General features: G+C 34.6%; 1 pseudogene; it reads right to left on the reverse strand.

The window, feature by feature from the left end:
- Window positions 1-5,476: 5,476 nt before the first annotated feature.
- On the reverse strand, window positions 5,477-5,579 carry LOC113285061 (annotated as a pseudogene).
- Window positions 5,580-6,279: the final 700 nt, after the last annotated feature.

Below are 6,279 nucleotides of genomic sequence, written 5' to 3' on the forward strand. Positions count from 1 at the left end.
TTACTGTTAAAAAGAGGTGTACCGTGTACATTAACTTTGCCTAAATTTTCGAAGTGATCTGCGTGGTATGTTTCCTCTTTACATGTTTTTCTTCTAGTAATTAAGTAAGACTAGTGGTTGGATTTTTATTTGGATCTCATTTTTCATCGATTTGAATACATATTGCAGGTCATTTTATATATACTATTACAATCTGTTTGAACTTTCACTTGTGCATTTTCATATTTTCGCAACTATATCACTAGTGCCAATGTCTCGAATGCTTGTTTTAAATGTTTAAAATAAATGGACCCATTTGGACAAGTCCTAACTTATTCTTTATGATCCAACTCTTTATCTGTATACATGCTTCTACATTTGAGTTGCTAGAAATGTCAATGGACTTCTAAATTTTCTAATTCTTCAGACCTAACTAGACTAGTCCAGAAATGTTATCTAGCTTACAATTTGTTTATCGATCTATTTTTTATTTTCGAGTGACGTACAGGGAGTTTCTCCCTTCTGGACTGGTTGAAATTCAACCCGTTAGAGGGAAAAATTACATGTCCGTTACAGTTCTCCTCTACTTGGGTCCTTGGTAATAGAAGCATGAATGATTTTATCATTTTGTTGGACAACATTCAAACTGAACCCATCTTTCCATAAAAGTAACAAACCACCGGCAGTTCCAACCGATGGAACAAAGACTTTATTAGTCATGCCTAAGAAGTTAGGGGGTCTAATGATTCTGTTGTCGTTAATTTTTGTTTCACATATGAAAATAATGTCTGGGTTATGGAGATTATTAATATAAAGAAGATGGTTCCTAGTATCTTTGCCTAGAAAGCCTCACAGTTCCAGCTTAGAATTTTCATATTGAGAATATTGCAAGAAAAGATTGAATTTAAAACTTGCAGGAAAAGAATATACTGAGAGTAGGTTTTGAGTTTAGAAAGTACCAGAGTGGAAACTGCAGCAGCCTCATCCATAACATGGGAGTACGTCTTAGTATTATCATCCCCTACATCAATCAAGTCATGCTCCATACCATCAAATTCAATATTAGATAGATTCCTACAAGTATTTTGCTCATTGGAATTTTATACTCCCTCCATTCCAATTTACTTGATGTTTTAGGGTTTTATTTGTGTTCCAAAATAGATTAGGGTTTAAGTATTTTTCCTAAATTCTCACTGATTTACCCTTACTTTGGAATCACATCATACCATTAATTCTCATTGTAATCAGCAGATAAATGATTATTCCAAGGATTTGTAAGGAATATTTGGTTTATCCCAAGTAAATTACAACGGGATACATAATTTACATTAAATCTAGAAAATAAAAACTAGGTGGTTTAAAATTTTAGGAAGATATTAATATGGGTAGATTTGGAAAAAAAATTACTCTCTTTATTATTTCTTAATCTGCGTGAAAATCTCTATAACGCCAAGTAAATCGCAACGGAGGGAGTATATTAGTGGACTGCCTAGGTTGAAACTTTATAGCATCTTGAGGATCTGAATTCTCCTCCTCAGAGCTTCTCGATCTGTTGGGTCTTCTAGCCTCCTCATCATCATCTTCTTGTTCAACTAATTGCTTTTCACTTGCTTCACAAATACTTTGAATCAACAAGTCCAGGTCTTCACATATTTCCACACCATATTGTGATGCTAACTCATGGCAGTAGTTTATGTATCGTTCATTTGTGTATCTTCATATCTTCAGGTCATGTGCTGTGTCAGCACATTCTTCTTTGTTGTGATCTACTGTCCAACAGTGAGGGCAAAGATTGTGTGGTTGGCGTTTCCAATGATAACAAACCCAAGTAACACCTCCATCCATAGTATTCCAAAATCCACCTCGAAAGAGTGGTTTACTAAGATCAATCTTTACTCTTGTTGATATCATACTCCCATATGTAGGTCTGCAATTATCAGGTTTTGTCCAAATCTTTGGTCCTAACTCTACCAAAGCTTCATCTATAACTTGCACAGAGTGATGTTCAAGAAGAACATTTTTGAACTGAACTGTCCATTCCGGATGAGTGAACTTCCATACTTTCAATGGAATAGAATCATCATAAACTAGGACATTAAGATGAGACTTACAGGCATTCCAGCGTGACTACTTGAGAACTGCTTCCATGTTTTCCTTCGTGGCGAACTTGAACAAAAAGATGTTATCATATAGTTTGCGAACCTCTTTAAACTTGCACGGTTTCCAGAGTGATTTCAATTCTTGTCTTACCAGATCAATTTCAATAGGTTTTTCAGCAAAAAGTTTGCCTATAAGAGTATGACCTCTTTCTTCAGTAGCAACAGATAAAGCTCTTACTGATCCTACCGCTTTCTTAACTTGATAGCAGAGATATCTCGAATGTTAGCATTCTGGAGTTGATAGCAGAGACAGGGTTTTTTGAGGATGATGCCATTGTTTTTTGATGAGGTAGATTGCAAGTATGTCCTGGAAAACTTTGAGGGGAAAAGATCCACTTTTCTTGGATATGATGGATAATAACAAAAGAAGTGTAACCATATATAGGTATAGGAAAATAATAAAGATCTCTTAATATTGTGTAGTCAATAACTGCATAGACTATACACGAATATTTGGCATTGATTGAGAATAAAATTGACTCGTTGATTGGAAGATTTTCTTTGACAGCTAGTTGAAAGCTAAAAAATGTAAAGAATGTGTTTACCAATTCGTGCATAAAACACGCTGGGTAGCTGTAATGCCGCCAGTTACGGCATTTTAATTATTCTTGGCTCGAAAAGACTAAAGGTATTGACTTGGATCGGCATAGCTGAGTCATTTTCTTGACTACAAAGAACTTCTGAAACATTAGAATCATATAGATGATTCATGGAAAAATACTGGTACATACTGTTGGAATCCATAATGAAATTGATGGTTTGCAAAACTGCTGAAGAAGAAGACGTGCATACTGTTGTAGATTGAAACACTAATGTTTGAAGAAGAACGATGATAAACCAGGTCCAAAAATGGATGTCTTCCATGATAAACAATGGATGAGGCCCTTCAAAAAACAATTAAAAACTCATTAGAGGGATTATGGATTTTTTAAACATAATCATGGACCGACAAAGAACAAATTAGATGAGAAAATCAAAGAAACATAAGAAGGAAGTGGAAAATAGAAATAAAACTACTGTTAGGATAAGAAGTTATATCGCTAAAAACGACTGTGACCATCTGTTGTAATTTTGAAGTGGTTTTTCTCAAACCGACTGTGGCTGGCGAAGGTTGAATTCTTTAAAAGAACGACTTTTCTCGACAGTGGACTAACAAGTACTAATAGACACAGTAGTTTTTATTGATGATATTTTATAAAAAAAATAATAATATTGATTCAGTTGAACCCAAAGCTGAATCAACTGAATCAAAAACTAAAAGCTGAATCACAATTAAATTAATAATGACTTCAAAACTGAATTTCACAAAATTAAATTTATAATGGCTATAAAGTCAATTTGTACTGACAACAACTCAATTTGTACTAAGTTGGACTTAACCTATATTCATATTGCAAGCTTAAGATAATGAATTGGCTCGACTCAGGAGCAAGGTTCTACCATCAGTTCATCATTGAGAATCCTCCTCTGACAACCAAAATGCTCAAACCCAGCTTAAAACTTCGCAGCTATTCACCATGACTCTTTTTAGCTTGTCTTGCAGCAAGCTTTGGTTTCGGTACCAATTCTATTGTTCTTTCTGTTGTAGCTCCACAACTCAGTTCAGTTGAAGCAAAATTTCAGAACCTACACATTTTCAGCTTAATATTTATGAACAACATGCACAATTTTCAGAGTTTAAAGGATTTAAGGTTAATGTTCGTAGATACATGTTTATGAGCTAATCCAAGATATATGCTTAGGAAATAAACATGAGGCACTCTTTTTTTAGTATTTCCTTGTGTGTCTTGATGCTAAAACTACCAGTGAACACGACAACTTTAGTATCAGGCGAGGTAAGTGTTGAACCGCTCAAACTCGTATCAGATCTAAGGTTTAGATATAAACATCAACAGAAAATGATAAAAATCTTCATTACTAGAAGAAAAAAAGGGTTTGTGATATGAAAGTGTAGCATGAATGCAAACCTGGTAAGCCAACTCTGGCATGTGAACACAAAAGTAGAACAACAACTTGCCTAGCCACATGCTCAATTTGCTGCAGTGTCAAGAAGCCAGAGATAACAATTTTCCTCATCCCAGATCTTGCTTGACAGATAACATCCATAACCAAAAATAGTTTGAGCAATGCATTTATGTTGAACTTTTGACGGCTTGGCCCATATAGTCTTCCTATGTTTGTAAATCATGTCAGAACTTGTTTAGAATTTTTTCAACAAACTTATCTTATTAAAAGTATGAACTTAAAGAACCATGTTCACCCACCTTCGTGTAGCGATTGTCCAAATTAATGGCTCCCTTCGCTCAGGAGTCTTTGCTTATAAAAAAAAAAGTGCAGCGGATAACATTCGGCTTCCAATCTGCAGAAGAAAAACAATTTCAATATTAACAATATCCTCTACCACAGCAATATAACTAATAACAAATATTTTAAAGCAGTTAATCTGCTGTCCAGCTTTGCTCAATGAATTCGCATACTTTTCTGTTGTAGTCCCGCTTGTTATCACTAAACATTCTTGCAGCTTCAGAATTAGCAGGAGAATTTGGGTTCGGGTCATATTAATTAGAATATATCACAACAATGAGTATCAAATTTCAGCATCATAAAAATTTGCTAAAACTGGAAAGTAAAATTACAAGCTACACACTGCTAACCAGAACGTTTATGTTATATGTTAAAGTTATTCTCTGAGCAAGATATGACCAGGAAGAAAGAAAAAAACATCAAATTACATGGATAAAAGTTAGAATAGCAGCTACATCATAAATAGCTAGGAATCCACGGGTTCTATAAGATATCCAAGCAAATACTTACATCCGCATAGTCTGGCACAACGGGACAAATGAATACGTTAGGAATGTGACAAAGTAACCCAACAGTTAGCAACAAATCCAAATTGACTTGTCATGCAAGGCTGTAACCAGACTAAATCCATTTTCGACCAATTAAGAGAAAAAAGCAGATAAATTTTCACAGTTCAATGGAACATCCGCGAAACAAACCGAACTATTGGGGGCTTATTTGGATAGTCCTCCGAAAACTGCAGAGACAACTTAAAGGTACCTAAAGGATTTAAAACAAGAATATAATTTTACTGTTATAACTAGAAGCACTGCAAAACAGATGGCAGATAAACCAACTCCCCGATAAATATTGAGCTCTCATCATTGCACATTGCTTACGATAGATAATGATAAAACAATCACCAGAGGTGAATTGTAGGGTGCAACTTTTAAAACACCAACACACAACAGAAATGACAATCTATGTTATCATAATGAATTCACGGCAACTGTCATTTTCATCAGCTGATCTTAATCGCTGAGTTCTATTATATGTTGCTCAGGTAACCGCTCAGATCAACATTGTGCTGGTCAGCACCACGTTGACATCACATCAAGTATATTTACTTTCATTAATATTGACCTCTCATCATTGCAACACAACCACCAAACATACTGTTAACAAATATTCACTCAAGGTAATTTTCTCATCATTTTGAAGAAAAATAACAAATATTGTTATAACAAATATAACAATATCCTCTGCCGTATTGTAACATATCACCACATCTCTCTGAAGAGAAAAACTTTTTACAAGCTAAAGGAATAGCTGCGAATTTGCACGCTATCATGGACCCTGATGAAAACATACAACCTGAGACATGTTTAAGACGAATCCCTAATATTAGACGCCCAAAAGTAAAGCTAACAAACTGAAATATGATGGAGAAGACTTTACTTACCCATGGGAATGACCAAAATCATGAATCAAAATGACCCATTAATGACAATGCATACTTGTCCATATCAATGTCCTGTATCAACAATCCTATTAAACAAAATTTTTCAAAACTGTAACAAAAAATGCATCAAAATCACACTTTATTTCTATTTATATTAGCATCGAGACTCACAGAGGCCGATCATCCTCATCAGGAGATTTTTCTATTCAACTTCCAACTAATCAGAAAACATACGAAAAATGGTGAATATGCCAACCACGAAACAGTACGAGAGCGGTGAACTAAAGATTGTTATAACTGATGCAACTCAAAAACCCCATTTTTAAAAAAATTGTAACAACATATACTTCCAACACAAGAACCCTAATCTAGTAACAAAGAAAAACCCATATTTAT

This window comes from Papaver somniferum, chromosome 5, assembly GCF_003573695.1.
Source record: "Papaver somniferum cultivar HN1 chromosome 5, ASM357369v1, whole genome shotgun sequence".
Taxonomy (NCBI): Eukaryota; Viridiplantae; Streptophyta; class Magnoliopsida; order Ranunculales; family Papaveraceae; genus Papaver; species Papaver somniferum.